The sequence below is a fragment of the Dendrobates tinctorius genome, unplaced genomic scaffold (genome assembly GCF_039654945.1).
Source record: "Dendrobates tinctorius isolate UK_male_01 unplaced genomic scaffold, ASM3965494v1 ptg000005l, whole genome shotgun sequence".
In the NCBI taxonomy this organism is placed as follows: domain Eukaryota; kingdom Metazoa; phylum Chordata; class Amphibia; order Anura; family Dendrobatidae; genus Dendrobates; species Dendrobates tinctorius.
The window spans coordinates 28,070,589-28,087,963 of NW_027361673.1; the positions used below are offsets into that span (position 1 = coordinate 28,070,589).

The 17,375-nt window shown below is 41.8% G+C and overlaps 1 protein-coding gene across 4 annotated transcripts in view; it reads left to right on the forward strand.

The window, feature by feature from the left end:
* The window catches only part of ANO10 (anoctamin 10), a 375,037-nt gene that overhangs the window by 205,539 nt on the left and 152,123 nt on the right, over positions 1 to 17,375 (forward strand). The window lies entirely within an intron of this gene.

Below are 17,375 nucleotides of genomic sequence, written 5' to 3' on the forward strand. Positions count from 1 at the left end.
ACAATCGCTCTGATTGGCAGTTTCACTTTTAACAGCTAATCAGAGCGATCGTAGGCACGTGGGGGCTAAGCCACACGCTAAGGTGTCCTCTGTGTGCGGGTCAGGTGACCTTTCAGTGACCCCGGTCACCCGACCCGCAGGGGGGCTTTAAAGTCATGACACCACATAGGCGTCATGGGTCGTTTTGGCATGACTTTTCATGACGCCTATGTGGCGTCAAAGGTCGTGAAGGGGTTAAGAAGCCTTCCTACTCTGCGCTCATTACCTGTTTGAATACTTATTTCATGCAATAATAAGCAATTTAATTATGTAAAAATCCTACAATGTGATTTTTGGGTTTTTATTTTTACACTCTATCTCTCACAGTTGAAGTGTACCTATGATAAAAATTACAAACCTCTACATTCTTTGTAGGTGGGGAAACTCGCAAAACCGGCATTGTATCAAATACTTATTTTCCCTAATGTATCTAGTAAATCAGCAGAACAGCGCCATTATGAGCATACCTTTAGTCCAAAGACATACTGATAGAGAATTTAAATTGTGAGCCCCATTGGGAACAGCGATGATAATGTATGCAAAGCGCTGCGGAATATAATAGATCTATATAAGCAAAAGCGTAAATAATTTTAATTTCTGTCATATTTCATACAGGGCTATTTTATAATCTTATAGTTATTATTTTTGTACATCAAGGGAATATTTTGGTTTGTATCCAAAAGGGAATCAGTGGCGAAGAACATCCAGTTTCAGGAGTATTTTCTGATTTTTATATTGTTTTTCAGGGAAAAGATTTAGTAGAACTTTTGATCTACTCCTTCAAATACCTGATGATTCAAGACTTCAGGTCCAGTGGGCGTTCTAACCATTGATTGACAGCTGTTAGCATATACAAGCGTATACAAAGAAGGCTGTCAGTGCATAGGAGCCACCCACTGGACTCCTAAGTTCGAATAAACAGATTGAAATGAATAGTTCTAATGAATCTTTTCCCACAAAATAATTTACTCCATTCCTTCCTCTTTTGCTCAGACAACAAGTTCAACTTGGCAGGTTTCCTTGAAGTTAGCTCATAATGAAATTCACTCTTAATGCTGCTAGTGACTGTGTACAAATCCATCATACAGATTAGTTCTTTTATGCTTGAGAAAGGTTGTGACCCTGCCATACTTTCATAGGAAATCACTGGAATGGAACAAAATTAGGAATCAACACATTAAATAAAACACAAATTTCTTCAAAGGGGAAAACAGAATTTTGTCTTTCATAAGATGTAAATGAATGCATCATTTTGTGTTAAGAAAACCCAGCACTCATTTAATTTGCTTCTATCAGTTATACATTAGGGATTCATTTTTCTTTGCATGCTGATTGAAGGAGCAGACTGAATTAACTGTGTTCTCCTTAATGGAAGAAGTCTTTGTTTTGTGAATAATAAAACCAAATCTGCAATAAACTGCGTAAAAGTGGGATTGTTAAAACTAATGGCCCATTGACGACGTGTCAACTCCTTGTGGCGGCTATCTATGATTTATAGCATGGAGATATTGCAATAACACCCCGACCCTACTGTGATCTACTATATCAACATATTAATTTTCAAGATGTCTGAAAGGACACTAAAAGCTCAGCTAGCTGCTGTGCCGTGATTTAATCATGTGTTCTTCTGTTTTATAAATCAGATGTTCATGTTTTATTTTTTAACGACTAAATTCTCGGTGTCTTCCTCCTAAGTGAGTCTTATAATATTCCATTCATTTCAAATATGACAAAAAAATCATTATGGCAAAGGGTTGCTTGCTTTTAACAAATTGTGTGGGTCATTGGTGACCTTTGATTGGCTGCATGATCAGGGCCGCCATGTCTGGATACATTTTGGGGTCTCGTTTAGGTTGGGGTTTATTGTTGAGGTTTGGCCTGGGGTGTAGATTAATTTTGTCATCCGATATGGGGTTTTAATGCTTTACTACATGTTCCATTTTTTGTTCTCCACAAGTCTGTTATTTCTTCTCACCCTGTGACTACAGCATATTGGGGAGGCCCTCAAAAATTGGAGAGCTGACATAAAAGGTAGAGAACTGTGTGTGAAGGAGAGGCCTTGGATATCTGACTGTATGGGAGTTCCTACATGTGTTAGTGCTGTAGTATTACAGCAATAGACAAGAGAGATATGCTTTTATGAACGTAAATCCAGAGGTTGCAGCTATGAAAGGAGTAATTGCAAAGTGTGCAGAGAGCATGGAGTGTCTAGGTATCCTTTCATCCGGCATTTGTTAATGTAAACCTTTAAGGGAATCTGTCATGTAAAATAACGCTACTACTATCCTTCAGATATGGGGTTAATTTACAGGTTAATAGCATTCTAACACTGTGCAGATACCACCCTGAGAACCCCTCATTCCCCCAGGCAGCGTTCGGCTTCCAGTCAGAGGAGTGACACCAACTTGGAATCAGTCACCACTCAATGTATAGCGAGCGGTGGTTGGAACCACGCTCCTGGCACTGACTGACAGGCTATAATACTGATCCTGAAGTCAGCCAGTGCCAGGGACACGGTTACAGCCGCCGCTGCTCTCTATACACTGAGTGGTGACTGATACCATGTCACTGCCACCCTTATAACTGGAAGCTGAATGCTGCTGGAGGGAAGAGGCAGCGGTGCTCTCAGGGCGGTTGACGGACGGTGTCAGAATTCTGTTGACCTACAGAGATTAACCCCATATCTGCATGTTATTTTACATGACAGGATCCCTTTAACTCCTAAACCTCCAAGGTGCTTTCAACGTTAACGACCAGGCCAATTTTTACAATTTTGACTACTGTCACTTTATGAGGTAATATCTCTGGCACAATTCAACAGATCCCACTGATTCTTAGATTGTTTTTTCATGACTGAGGCTACCTTCACACTTGCGTTTTTTTGCGCTGCGTTTGTGTATAAATGCGCATGCTTTTTTTTTCCTATACTTAACATGGGTGTGCATAGTAATGCATATGTACGCGTTTGTATGCGCATGCGTTTTTTTGTAGTGTGCGCCCAGGCGCACAAAATGCATCCTGTTGCATTTTTTGTGCGTCCGATCTGTCTCAAAAAAACGCATGCACACGCAATGCGCACAAAATTCACCCAAAACCCATTAAAGTCTATGGGAGCGCTGACGTTCGCATGGTCATGCGCACGTCAGCGCAAAAAAGCATGCTTTTTTTGCAAAAACCATGCGGCGAAAACGCATTAAAAAGCGCATGATGCGTTTTTATGCGCGTTTGCGCTGCGCACGCAGCGCAAAAAAAGCAAGTGTGAAAGTAGCCTTATGAATGATGATAGAGATAACATTTCTTCGATATGATTTGCGTTTATTTGTGAAAGAAAATGTAAAATTTGGAAAATTTTGCAACCCCTCAAAAGTAGATTAAAAGACAGATGTGAAAATGATCTCACCAATGATGTCTAAGATGCCTCATTCCTGATGCCAACAATAGACCTTGCAACACAAAAGCTTTAGAAGGCAAACAGTGCGACATTATGACACCCAACTGCAAAAATGATTTTTGACTCCGAATACATACATTTAAGGGGAAAAAAATGATCTGAGTTGTCCATTTCCTTTAAAGGGGTTGTCTAGTTCGTAAAATGCAACTTTAATATATTAGAGAACTCTATATTCAGAAACTGATTTCTTGGCCAGAGTTGAGAGTGGTGTCAGGATCCTGTCAGCGTCGGCAAACTGCCACGGCTGAGCAGGGTGACTTACTCACACTACGGGAGGGCCCGGGGTCCGATACTGCAGTGAAAGTTCAAGCAGACAGGACCTGCGACACTGAAAGTAGTAAGGAGTACAAGGACCTATGATCATGTGACTGCAGGGGGCGGGGCTTAGCGCCCTACTGCTGCAGATGATGTAATATACTTACTGTAGTAGTGGAGAGGGAAACGCAGGTCAGGCAAGCAGAGTTCATACACGGAGAGGGCGGCACGGTACCAGAGGGACGAGCAGAGAATAGTCAAGTGACAGGCAGAGAGTCATACACAGAGAGGATAGCGCTGTACAAGAGGGACAGGCAGAACTCGTAACGGACAGAACCGGATCAAAACCAAACAAGCAGCAAGTTATCAGGCACAAGGCACACGTACGCAAGAGGTCATCTAACTCAGCCGAGGGCAGGAGTATAACTGACACCGGACCTACGACGAGTGGCCACTAAATAGCCGCCCTCTGCCAGAGAGAGGCAGAAACAATTAACCCCTGTCTGACCAGGACGGGCCAAAGACAAAACCCCGTCCTGGATCATGACAAGTGGTTACCAAGAATGTCTCTCTCTCACACTTTCTTGCTCTCTCTAATTTTCTCTAGTTCTCCTTTCTAAAGGAAACCATTTCATTTGAATGGACATTGTAATGCTTAGTTTTTCCTGTGGTGGCGCTACAGGTAATGTAATACTTATTGACAAGTTTTCCCATTGGCTTGAGCTGAACACTCTCAGTAGAGAGACACTTTTATTGTCTTGGGTCCTTTCTGATAATTAGACGTGTAAACAGAAAACTCTTTAAGAATGTGTATATTGAATTAACAGAAAAGACACATCCCTTTTAAGCTGCGAGTACCATCTTTTATAAATTTGAATATTAATTTTCCTTTTTTTATAGATTTTTCTTAGCCTGTGTCCCTTTTATAAACTAATCTTTCCTTGAATATTCTTTGCAAACCATTATATTTGTAAGTACCAATTAAACTAAGAGGTATTTGCTTATGGAATTGCAATAGTTGCCCTGGAGGTTGTGAACCATAAGGACATAATTTGGGAAATAGAAGACAATCATTGCAAATAGCAATATGTATTGTATATAAGCTCGAGGGCAGCAACAGACTGCATGCATGAGTTATGATGAGAGATAACGTATTGATATGTCGTTTCTGCTATAAAGTTGCTTTTACAGCGAATTAAAATAGTTCCAGTCTTAAGTCTAGAACTGGACTCTTGGCCGCTCTGCTTTATTAACTTCTTCCAGATTTCTGCTTTCTTGCCAGTAGGCACTTAGAATATTAGACTTTCATGTCTTGTCAGCTCTAATACACTGCAATGATATCAATCATTTTTTCGTCATTCAATTAGGTTCATTCATGGCACATCGGGGGGGAACCAAAAGTCATTTAATAATTTGTCATGCCCGAGAACTATGTGCCAATCTGCAAGATTCCCGCGTTCATTCTGCATGTGTAAATGTTATTATCAGCAGAGGCAAATGTTTAACATATCTCAGTTAAAGGGAATCTGTCGGCAGTTTTTTGCTACATAATCTGAAAGCAGAATAATGTAGGCAAAGAGAAGCTGAATCCAACGATGTATCACTTAGATTACTGGGTGCAGCCATTCTCACACAATCAGAGCTTTTAGAGTTAGCATGGAGCAGAGCTGAGAAACCTAACCCCGCCCACACCAGGCTCTGCATGTGCAATGTCCATAGACAGTGAGGTGCTTATCACAGGAGAGGGGGCATGTCGGACCATGAGCCACATGCTGCTCTAGGCCAACAATAAGCAGCTCCTGGTGATAAAATAATCATTGTAAGCAAACAAAACCACGAATATTGATGAGAGGCATCACTGAAATCTGTGTATTAACCCCTACAGCATGCTGTCTTCAGATTACATAGCAAAAAAACCTGCTGAGAGATTCCCTTTAATAACTTTCTGCTGACATTTTGCATATTTAAAGGGGTGGTCAAGTTTTGAAAATAGCTTACTTACACATTTTTATTATCACTGGTGCCGAATACTTCACTTTTCTTCTCCGGCCTTGGGTTTGGCAGCTCTACTTCGGAACACAGGAGTGAATATGCTGCATCAGCATGTCATCAGTCCTGTATGTGAAGGGGACTGGCTGACTGTTCATTTTATTAGCTTATGTCTCACCATTTGATGTGGCAGAAAAGGGGGGCTGGCTTAGGTGTCGAAATGAGCAGTCGCTGAACCAGGCTGTATTATATCAGAGAGCTGAATTCAATGTTATACTTTTTCTGCTGGAAACATTCCGGAAGTGTCTTTTTTTATTGGACTCTTCAGGATTGAATAGTGTTTTCTTTTTGTTTGTAATTTATTTGCCGATGTATACTAGCCAGATGGACCTCTCCTATGGCCTCTACCTGGTAATGGAAGGCTATGTCAATGTTTAGCAAGAAGCTTTCCTGTTCAAAGCTAAACTTAAAGGGTTGTTCACTATTGGACAACTAAAAGTAATTTTACTGATCAACATCACTTCCCTGTATTCTCCATTGGTCTCCTGGTATTTTTCCTGTTGGATAAAATATGATCGCTACAAGGTATCACCAGCCACTGATCGGCTGCAGTGCTTTTGTGATGCCCCTACTGGATGTTGATGCCAGAAGACCATGGGAAGATACAAGACTCACTTCAGAGGAGCGGCCCTGGCCCAGGAGGTGAATATCACTTTTTTCCCCCGCCTAAAAGTGGTTGTCCGGTCATTCTATGTGACCACAGACTTGTGAATGCTCACACTGTGCGCACTGCTTGCTGTGAGGATTCTTGGGTATCTGCGCTGAGAACAGCGATCATGTGGCTACAAGTATGCAATAACCATTCTCTTGGCTAGAGCCCCACTAGACTTTTTCCGTCCTTGCGTGATACACTTGCATAGAGCACTCCGGAAACAGTCTACTGTAGTGGGGTTGTGGCCAGGAGCATGGATATCGCATACCTATGGCCATTTGACCACCCACTCCCGGCACTGATAACGGAGAATCCTCACAGTGCGCGAGCTGTGTGGGGATTTACAAGTCTGCAGTCACATAGATTGACTGTGCACAGCCTCTTTGAATTACATGATGCAAACACTGCCTTATTGATATATGCTTATTTCTCACAGTTTGGTTAACTTTCTATATTACAGTGTTACATTTTTAATCCATCTGAATAAAGAACAGTGTGTGAAATGAAACTTACACCTCTCAGAATGCAAATTGTCAGAGTGCAGAATTTTAAAGGCGTATGTCCTTGATAGTAACTGCTGGCATTTAGTGATGAAACACCATGACTTCCTGACCAATGTGGCTAGATTTGTTCCAGAGAACCATTTTAATCTAGAGTTCGGGGCCACTAAATGATCAATCTGTTCAGTCTGGGCCGATGGGCGTTGCCTTTGTTCTGTCACTCCACCCTTCCTCTGCTTGCTGTACTCATTCTTCACTGTGAAGATCGCAGATTGCGTACATATTTCGTGCGTACTCATTGAAATGTGACCTTGCGTGTGCGCAGTATGCTTTGCCCAACTGAGGGCAAAGCCAAAAATCAGTAGTGCGCATGGCCGCGAAATACTTCTGGAACATAAGAAACAACTGCGTATGCCAGCGCATGTGCACTACAGATTTTCGGCTTTGCCCTCAGTTGAGCAAAGCATACTGCGCACCCGCTAGGTCACATTTCATTGCGCACACGCAAAATATGTGTACAGCAAGCCGAGGAGGGGTGGAGTGACGGAACATAGGCAACGCCCATAGGACTGGACCGAACAGATTAGCATACAGCGCGGGACAAACAAAAAAGGTTTTTATGGGTAATACATGGGGAGTCAGGGGGTTTCAGAACTTAGTTGTGGAACGCATAGCTGACACTCAATGAAGTGATTTTTTTTACCTAGAAGGCCAAAAAAGTGGTAACCGGTTCCTTTTAAGACTGGAGACATTTTTTTAAATCTTGAGTAACATGATAGTTACCCTTTAAAGTGTGATGGCATTTGGTTAACCACAAAAGCCTGTAAAGCTGAATGATACTGATCAATTAGTTGACATTGTTATTATGCTCAGTCATACAAGCATTCTTCTGCCAAATGCAGATGATCATTATTTAGGGAGTTACATGTGGACTGCTGACTTCTGCAGTGCCGCTCAGAATGGCATACATAGGGATATTCTATATCTTATGTGGTGTACTGTATCAACTCTAAAGCACATAGTCATGTTGAGAGGAAATGCGACCCTTAGTCCTTAAATATAAAATGTCAGACTTGTCACCCAAAACATCTTTGCTTTCACAAGAGATTTCTGGCTACATGTGACAAGCTGTCAGAAGTAACATTTATCAATCATAAAAGTTTAAACCGCAATCTCTTTTTAGTGGCAGTCCTCAGTAGTGGCTTTTTTGCAGCTACTTGATCATAAAGGCCTGCTTCTGCAGTCTCATATGGACAGTTGATGTTGAGATGTGTCTGCTGCTTGATGTTTGTGCATCATTTATGAGAGCTGTGATCTGAGGTGCTGTCAATTGGTGGTTTGTGAGGCTGATAACTAATAACTAATGAACTTATCCTCTGCAGCTGAGGTTATTTTTGGTCTTTCTTTCCTGGGTCTGTGCTCATGGTTTTTATGACTGCAGTTGAAGTGACTTTCAAGGTTATATCAGTCTTCTATACTGACCTTCATGTCATCAGAGCACGCTAACCTACATGAGTTGATCATTTTACATAGTTATCTAATCTATTCTAGAGCTTTTGTTAAAGTAGTTTTTGAAACGTCAGAATATAATGCTCAGCATTTGCTTACAACTTGCAGGACATATTGCTTTTGTTCTTCATCTTTTGTCAGAAGGTCGTTAAAGTCGGTTACTTCCTACCTCTTTTAATTTTTCTTTCCTAACTTTTGGATTTACAACCCTAGCGTGCTCTGATGGTTCATCTGTGCTACTGAGCAATTTATTAGCCATTAACAACTTTTCATTGTCTGTAATGGTGGGATCAAAAAACGATAATCCCACCAACTCTGCATTCAAATACCACAAATGGTTCGAAAATTTGGTCAGGGCTATTTCTGCAATGTTGTTGTCACATTCTTTATAGTCTAACAGACTATGCAAAATACCTAAATCTTAAAATACCTCAATTTGGATTTTTTCAAACTTTGAGCGACGAGCGGCACGGGTTAACGTCGTTTGATCGAGCTCAAATTTTGGCTATCTCAATATCTGGAAAGGGGAATCGTTTTGTGGGGTCCAGACGGACAAAATTCCGACATCGATTTTTTGCGGTCACCCTACTGAGCACTTATACCAGGGTTTCCATGTAAATCTCTGAAATGCGTGATTCACATGGAACTCTTGGTGGAAGATTCCCTATAATGAGGAAGATGGAGGCACTGTGGACGCCATCTGACTTGTGATCCAGAGGTGTCCGTCTTTTTAGGCGTTCATAAAATTGTGGTCAGCCACAGTTTTGTGCACTTTTGAAAAGATGGATGAGGCTGAACAGTGGCCAGACTGGGTCCTGAGTAACTCTGCTGCTTCATTATAGTGAATAGATCTCTTGGGGGTTTCATCTGAATCACGTCAGGACGAGATTTAGATGGAAACCCCAAAATAAGTACTCAGCATAGAGCGCAGGATAAATGTGATCCCAAACGTTATGTAAAATATTCCCAATATAAGCTTCAACTAAATCCACAAAAAAAGCAAGACCCCACTCAAGTCCATTATCTGTTAACAGAAATTTAGAGGACTTTCACAATACTAGTAGCAGAAAGTAAAAGCGCTATGGCTCCTCACCCCCAAAATAAATCCTGCAAATTCTGCATTTCCAAATGCCCCCCACCTTTCTCAGCCTCAGTGTGCCTAAACCACATTTAGCACCTATATGTTTCTGTCACGATGAAAGCCCTGCTAAATTATGGGTGCGTGTCTTCAGAATCATGAGCTGGGCACTACATCATACTGGTCACTGCAACGTACTGGGGACTACAATGGCAGTTTGCAATTTTGGCTTATCAACATCCACTGCTGCTTGTTTGTGGAAAGCCCCCATAGAGTCAAAATCAGCACTACAACTGTAGATACAGTAAATTTCCAAAGGAGTATAATTTCTAAAATGGGGTAACTTGAGGGGGAATTCTGCTCTTTTGTCACTTAGGTGCTTAGGCTGCAAACTATTCTAGGGAAATCTGCGCTCCATGAGGCAAATAGCGCTCAATCCCTCCTGATTCTTGCCGTATGGCTAAGCAGTACTGTACAGCCACATATGGGGTATTTGTACATTTAGAACAAATTGTGGGAAAATGTGAAATATGGGGCTAAAACTAAATTTTGGTGGTAAAAATGAAATTATTTTTTCTTTCCTGTCAAATGGTATAATATTGTGCAAAACCAGCGGTGTCAATATGATCACTGCATGCCTAGAGGAGTTCATTGGGAGGTGTAATTTGTAAAATGGTGTTACTTATGGGGAGTTTGCTGTTTTGGCACCTCTGTGGCTCTGTCAAAGTGATATGGCACCTTCAAACCAGTCCAGCAAAATCTGAACTGTAATATGGCTCTTCTTCCCTTCTGAGCTTTGCACTGTCTCTCAAAAGTAGTTTTCCCCCACCTATGGGGTATCGGCATACTCAGGAGATTTTGCACAACAAATTGCATGGTGCAATTTCTCCTGTTACACTTGTGAAAATAAAACAATTGAGGCTAAAATAACATTGTTGTGGGGAAAATGTGATTTTTATTTTCATGGCTCAATGTTCTAAAGTTCTGTGAAGCACCTGGGGGTTCAATGTGCTCACCACACATCTAAATACATTCTTTGAGGGGTCTAGTTTCCAAAATGGTGTCACTTGTGGGGGGGTTTCTACTGTTCAGGCACATAAGGGGCTCTCCAAATGAGACATGGCATCCGCTAATGATTCCAGGAAATTTTACATTCAAAAAGTCAAGTGACGCTCCTTCCCTTCCAAGCCCTGCTGTACGCCCAGTCGTTTTCTCCCTCATGTTGGGGTATAATCGTACTCATGAGAAGTTGCACAAGAATATGTATGCTGCAAAATCTCCTGTTACCCTTATGAAAATGTAAAATTTGAAGCTAAAAAGCATTTTTGTGGGGAAAATTTATTTTTCTTTTGTGTGTGTTTATTTACACGACATGGTGTTTGCTATTTGCTCCAGCAAATTTTGCATTAAAAAGTCAATTGGTGCTCCTTTCCTTCCAAGTTCTACCGTGCGCCCAAACAGTGGTTTTCCCCAACATATGAGCTATCAGTATGCTCAGGAGAAATTGCACAACAAATGTTGCAATGTTGTAAACTTCTGTGAAGCACCTGTTGGTTCAAGGTGCTCACCAAACATCTAGATTCCTTGAGGGGTCTAGTTTCCAAAATGGGGTCCCTTTTGGGGGATTTCCACTTTTAAAGCACATCAGGAGCTCTCCAAACACAACATGACACTCACAGATCATTTCCTCAAAGTCTGCGTTCCAAAACATCACTCTTTCCTTTCTGAGCCATGACGTGCGCCCAAACAATAGATTTCCCCAATATATGGGGTATTGGCGTACTCAGGAGAAATTGCATAACAAGTTCGATGTTCATTTTCTCCTATTAACCTTGTGAAAATAAAAAAAGGAGGCTAAATGTGTATTTTTTTATTTTTATTTTCACGGCTCTACATTATAGACTTCTGTGAAGCACCTGGGGGTTCATGGTGCTCAACACACATTTAGATACATTCCTTGATGGATATAGTTTCCAAATTGGGGTCACTTGTGGGGGATTTCCACTTGTGGGGGATTTCGAAACGTGATATGACATACACCTATTATTCCAGACACTGTTGTCCTCCAAAAGTCATATGGTGCTCTTCCCTTCCGAGCACTGCAGTACGAACAAACATTTTCGTCCACATATAGGGTATCATGTACTCAGGAGAAATTGTACAACAAATTGTATATTGCAATTTCTCCTGTTACCATTGTGAAAATACAAAATTTGGGTTTAAATGAACATTTTTGTGGGAAAAATTAGTTTTTGTTTTTTTTTATTTTCATCGATCAATGTTATAAACTTCAGTGACACTCCTGAGGCTTCAAGGTGCAAACCACACATCTAAATTCCCTAAGGTGTCTAGTTTCCAAAATGTGGTCACTTGTGAGGGGTTTACACTGTTTAGGCACATCAGGGACACCCCAAACGTGACATGGTGTCCGCTAATTATTCCAGCAAATCTTGCATTCAAAAACTCAAATGGCGCTCATTCCCTTCTGAGCCCCGCTGTGCACCCAAACATTAGTTTTTCCCCACCTATGGAATATTGGCATTCTCAGGACAAAGTGCACAACAAATTTTGTTGTCCATTTTCTCCTGTTACCCTTATGAAAATAAAAAAATGGAGACTAAAATAATTTTTTTGTGAGAAGTTAAATGTTCATTTATTTCCTTCCACATTCCATTAATTCCTGTGAAGCACCTGAAGGGTTAACAAACTTCATGAGTCTGGTTTTGAGCAACTTCAGAGATGCAGTTTTTAGAATGGTGTTACTTTTAGGTATTTTCTGTCACATAGGCCCCCCAAAGTTACTTCAAATGTAATGTGATCCCTAAAAAAAAATGGTTTTGTAAATTTTGTTGGAAAAATCGGAAATCGCTAGTCAACTTTTAACCCTTCTAACTTCCCAATAGAAAAAAATAATGTTTAAAAAATGGTGCTGATGTGAGGTTGTCATGTAGGAAATGTTATTTATTAATGATTTTGTGTGACGTACTGTATTTTTCAGTCTATAAGACACACCGGACCATAAGACGCACCCCAAATTTTGGGGTGGAAAATAGCACATAAAAGATTTTTATTTATGGGGGTCCGTCTTATCTTCCAAATTTAAGGTATCTCATCTGAGGGCCGGTGGTGGTAGAGCGGGGTCACATCAGGCATGGTCCCTTCTTCAGGAATCCGGCAGCAGCAGAAATGGAGCAGTGTTGCAGTCCCGGGGTATCTCAGCGGTGCGATGCTGCGGGTCCGGTGTTGGCGGTGAGGCAGAGCAGAGTGCGTTGCTTAGAGCAGGATCCCTTCCTCAGGGAGCCGGCTGCAGAAATGTGGCGATGCTGCGGCCTGGTGTCAACGGTGAGCAGAGCCAAGTGCATCATTGGTTTCTTGGCGGCCATTTTCCTGAAGCCGAGGGCCACCGAGTCTCAATCCGCGTACTCTTAGCCTCTAGCGGCCATTTTCCTGAAGCCGAGGGCCGCTGAGATCTCAATCCCAACGGCCATTTTCCTGAAGCCCACAGCCTTTGAATTTTTTTCCCGCTTTCCAGTACACTGTATGGCAAAATCAATGGTCTCGTTTAAAAGTACCACTCTTCCCGCAAAAAACAATCCCTCACATGGCCATATTGATGGAGGAAAAAAAAGTTATGGCTCTGGGAATGAGAGCAAAAAACAGATGCTCAAAAATGGAAACACCCATGGTGGTGAAGGGGTTACTGCCATGCAGCTCACATTCCCGTTCAGTAAGAGATTCTGCAGCAGATGAGGCGTGTTTTAAATGACTGCAAGGATTGTTCTGAGAAATGAATGCTCAGCCTTTCTTTACAGTAAACACATGATATCATAAATTACAATTTCTGAAATATTCAGTCACCCCACAGGGCTCCACTGAGAGAAACAGGCATTTTGATGGTAATACCCTCGAACAAAATCTTTTTGCGTTATATCGAGAAGCCAGCTTTGTCTGCAGCAGCCTCCGCCTGTGCGCCAGAAGGTTTCCAGTTATTCGATTCTTTTCACAATGCGGGGTTCTCCTGCTTGTTAATCAAATGTTGACCTTAGAAGTGTAGAGCCATGCTTTCTGCCTTGGTGGCATGTCACAGCGATGACAAGTTTTGCCTCTGGCAGTGGAAAATGCTGTGTGAAGACAGAATTACATTCACATTTTTTTTTCAATTTTACTGCAATTTAGTACACCATTAAAAGGCTTAGATTGTCAGAATTGAAAGATTTTGTGACAGTGGTAAACACAGCAGTTTTTTCTTTCACAATGTGCTTAGGAATCTATAAGATCATTTTAAAAAAAAAAACATATATATGAAGTATCTTGCTGTGTTCCGGGGCTTAGTTAACCGGCGCATGCGCAGTCCGGCTTTTCGGCTTTGCCCGCAGTTGGGCAAAGCATACTGCGCGTGCACTAGCTATAAATGCTTAGCGCACGCGCAAAAAATGGCGTACACCTACTCCAATTCAGCAATAACCTGCGGACGGCGGGCAAGGATGGGGACACGGCACACATCGGGAACACCGCCCATCGGACTGGACCGACCTCGTTTTCATCGCCCGCCAAAGGGTAGGTGACAGATTCCCTTTAAGCCTGATTTGCACATCAAATCAATCAGTGATTTCTCAGTAACGGAGGAGCAGACTGGCCTTGCAAGGTATTGCTCGACTTGTCTTTGAAAGAGCTACATGGGCATATAAATAGTTTGATGAAATCCTGCTCACATTTATTGTACTTTTTTTAATTGACCATGTCAAATGTAAGACAGTTTTCCCTAAAGTTTTTATTGTCACTGTATTTCCTGTTTTTTTTTTCTTTGTTAAAACAGCAGTATGGATACTACTGTATTCTCCATGTTTAGCTAGGACAGACAGACAGCTTTTAGTTGTCCCTGCTTGATGCACTTGGGATTAGGTACTCAGTAGCGTCAAAACACAATATGTTGAATGCTAGAGTCACAGCTACACTTCATTGTAGCCACTGCTTGGTAAAGGACCACACGTGAAGAACATCATGTACCTGCCTTGTGTCCTGCGTATCTAGCTGTGCACTGAAAATGGTGAATATATTTTAGATACTGAAACCTGGGAAATAGAAAAGATTTATCTTTCAGAAACTTGGTGTTGGTTTTCCTGGAAACACTTCATTTAACAGAGATAATTCCACTTTCTATTTGCAGTTTTCAGATAACCAACATTTATACAATGGCTTTTTTTTATATCTATTTATATCCGGTTCCACATTTTAAAGACAAATTTTTTATCTGCTAGCACCTTGTAACCCTTTTTTTTGGGGGGAGGGGGGGTCGCCTTTATGTTAGCTTTTTCTGTCACCGGAAAGGAAAAAAAAGAAATCTCTCAAGTGTTGACGAAAACCAGCATTTAGCTCCATAGGAGCGGCTTGTCCTCTGCCATTAATGTTCTTCAGCTGAGATAATTCTGTGGTATTAACTGATATCTATAATCAGCAAAGTAACTGCTCAAAAAGAAAAACAATTGAAATGAAAGCGTACCCTTTGTGACGGTATTGTCTGTGAAGCCGAGCACTCCTCTCTCATATCTACATTGTTTCATCATGGCTTTATGTGAAGTCACAGGTGGCCATGGCTTTCTAGGCTGTACTTAAGAGGCCATTCAGTGGGATATAGGCTCATTATAAAATGACAGGTCAAACCAGAATATTCGTCAAGTTAACAATGTGAAGTACATTTGGTTGGACGCAAGTAGTGTATAATAATCTACATCCCTTTTTCAGATTTCCTGATACATCATTTATGATCATTATCGAATACAGCTGCTGAGCTCTCTCTCTATCTCTATATACTGCTCAGAAAAATAAAGGGAACCCTGGACACTCTTACTGAGCAGACACATGGATGTTAGTGACCTTCCTATCATTTCTGCCTGTTGTTTATTCCATTTGCACAACAGCAGGAGAAATTGAATCACAATCAGTGTTGATTTCACAGAAGTGTGACTAAGTGTGCCATTTATTTTTTTGAGCAGTCTGTATATATTTTATATATATATATATATAGAGAGAGAGAGCGAGAGACTGCTCAAAAAAATAAAGGGAACACTTAAGGTACTGTCACACTTAGCGATGTACCAGCAATCCCGACCAGCGATATGTCGTGGTCAGGATCGCTGTTACATCGCTAAGTGGTCGCTAGTGAGCTGCCACACAGGCAGATCTCACCAGCGACATCGCTGGGGACGGGGGTCGCTACTTACCTGTCACACTAGGCGATCCTGCGTCCTCCCGCCCGGCTCCACGCGTCGCTCGCCTCTCCACAGGAAGCGCCGCAGGAAGCTGACGACGAGAAACGGTCCTGGACGTTCTCGCGCGATCAGCGATAACCAGCGGGGGAGCCGGTCGTAGGTAAGTATCAGACACAGCGATATCGCTAGCAATATCGCTATAACGTCACTAGTTATAGCGATATTGCTAGCGATATCTCTTAAGGGGGTTTTACACTAAGCAATATCGCTAGCAATATCGCTAAAACGTCACTGGTTTTGTGACGTTATAGCGATATTGCTAGCGATATCGCTATGTTTGATACTTACCAGCGACCGGCTCCCCCGCTGCTCATCGCTGATCGCGTGAGAATGTCCGGCTCCATTTCTCGTCGGGCGCTTCCTGCTGAGACTTCCTGCTGTGACGTCCAGCGACGCGTGGAGGCGGGCGGGAGGACGTCAGGATCGCTGTGTGTGAATGGTAAGTATCGTGCGCTGCGTCGCTGCTGCATCGCTGTGAGATCTTTCTGTATGAAAGCTCACTAGCGATCATTTAGCGATGCACCAGCGATCCTGACCGGGTCGTATCGCTGGTTGGATCGCTGGTGCATCGCTAAATGTAAAAGGGCCTTAAGTGTGACATGCCCTTTAAACAACAGAATCTAACTCCAAGTAAATCAAACTTTTGTGAAATCAAACTGTCCACTTAGGGAAGCAACACTAATTGACAATCAATTTCACATGCTGTTATGCAAATGGAATAGGCAACAGATGGAAATTATTGTCAATTATCAAGAAACCTTCAATAAAGGAGTGGTTCTGCAGGTGGGGACCACAGACCACATCTCAGTACCAATGCTTTCTGGTAGATGTTTTGGTCAATTTTGAATGTTAGTTGTACTTTCACACTCGTGGTAGCATGAGACGGACTCTACAACCCACACAAGTGGCTCAGGTAGGGCAGCTCATCCAGGATGGCACATTAATGCAAGCTGTGGCAAGATGGTTTGCTGTGCCTGTCAGTGTAGTGTCCATATATATAAGTCCTACGAGCCGTGTGAATATAGCTCATCAACTATAGTCGATGATAACCATAAATGTATACATCGTATCTGTGCATGTGCATGTATAATTTTTCTTCTTTTGATACAAAAAAACCCAAAAATACATAAAACATTAGCAAAGTATGTAATAACAAGGGAAATGTGTCAACCGTAAGGGAATGAAGAAGTTAGGAGGAAAGGAAGGTCCTGCTGCTGGGACCATCATACATTATAATTAAATTATGTATGTATATACACCAGAAAGATGGGTCTATGGATGTATAGGCATAAACATTTCTAAGGAGAAACTTTTTTAAAGAAGCACTTTTATTTTTCATGTGATGGTGATTTCGACACTCTGGATCACGCTGCATTCTGTGTGACCCAGTAGTCACTTTCACAATATAAGTCTATGGAGAGTCAGAACAAGGCGCCATAAGACTTACCTTGTAAAAGCAACTTCCATCCCGCACACACAGCGCAGTGTGATTCAGAGAGTCGGAATCGCCATCAAGTGACTCAAAAGAGGATAGGAGCAGCTCTGGAAACCAGAAATGAAGGTGATCGGTGAG